The sequence below is a fragment of the Prunus dulcis genome, chromosome 8 (genome assembly GCF_902201215.1).
Source record: "Prunus dulcis chromosome 8, ALMONDv2, whole genome shotgun sequence".
Classification (NCBI taxonomy): Eukaryota; Viridiplantae; Streptophyta; class Magnoliopsida; order Rosales; family Rosaceae; genus Prunus; species Prunus dulcis.
The window spans coordinates 1,571,426-1,572,807 of record NC_047657.1 but is presented as its reverse complement, the minus strand read 5'-3'; positions in this window follow the sequence as shown (position 1 = coordinate 1,572,807).

The window sequence follows — 1,382 nt, the reverse complement described above, 5'->3', positions numbered from 1 at the left end:
CGGCAGATAAACATGATAAGCACTATCAGCGGTGGCCCTATCGTTGCGGGCATGAGCCACCGTTCTATGAAACAGTATGTGCGTGCCGCACAGTTTCCTCAGGTGCTCGGAATAGAGGTGAATCGGCACCAGGAAGTACCCAAAGTGAATTGGGAGCCGATCACATTTTGCCAAGAGGAAGAAGAGGGAATCCTCTATCCCCAAGACGACCCGATGATCATCCGAGCCGAGATTGCCGATTATGATGTAGGGCGAGTGCTGATCGATACTGGGAGTTCCGTGAGCGTGATCTTCGCTGAAGCTTTCAGAGAAATGGGAATCAGCGACAACCAAGTCGATCGGCAGTTGACGCCGCTGTTGAGCTTCTCTGGAGACCTGGTCCAGCCCATCGGTAGTGTCAGGCTGCCGATTACATTCGGCACTTCGCCGAGAAGGGCGACGACGTACGATCAATTCCTCATCGTCGATTGCCCGACTGCATACAACGTCATCGTTGGCCGAACGGCACTGACGAAGATCAAGGCGCACCTTTCACCTCACATGCTGTTGATGAAGTTCCCAACCCCGAACGGCACGGGGGCAATCCGGGGAAGTCAATTGAGTGCGCGGACTTGCTACGCTACGGCCCTCAAGGCGACCTCGTTCAAACTCCCCGACGAGACCATGACTGTGCAAGGGTTGCCGAGCGGTACGGGACCGGTTGACGATCCCCGAGATGAATCGCCCACCATTCACACGCAACCCGCCGAGGAACTGGAGACCATAACCTTGAGTGATGAGCAACCCGATCGACAAGTCCGGATCGGCACAAGACTCACTGCGAACCTCCGAACGCAATTCATAGAATTCTTGCGGCACCATTCGGAAGTATTCGCGTGGTCTTACGAGGACATGCCCGGCGTCGCCCCGGACGTCATCAGCCATAAACTTACCATTTCCCCCGCTTATAAGCCCATAAGGCAGAAGCGCCGTTCATACGACGCCGAACGGTATGAGGCGATGCGCACCGAAGTTGAAAAACTTCAGACCATCGGCTTCATCCGGGAGGCAACGTATCCGGTATGGTTGGCAAATTCCGTCATGGTAAGAAAGTCCGCGGGCGGGTGGCGAATGTGCCAAGACTATACCGACCTGAACAAGGCTTGCCCGAAGGACAGCTTTCCGTTACCCCGGATAGACCAGCTCGTGGACGCCACTGCTGGCCACGAACTGCTGAGCTTTATGGATGCCTATTCCGGCTACAATCAGATATTCATGCACCCTCCCGATAGCGAACACACCGCGTTCATAACGGACAAAGGGCTGTACTACTATAATGTCATGCCGTTCGGCTTGAAGAACGCTGGGGCAACTTATCAAAGGCTCGTCAACAAAATCTTCGC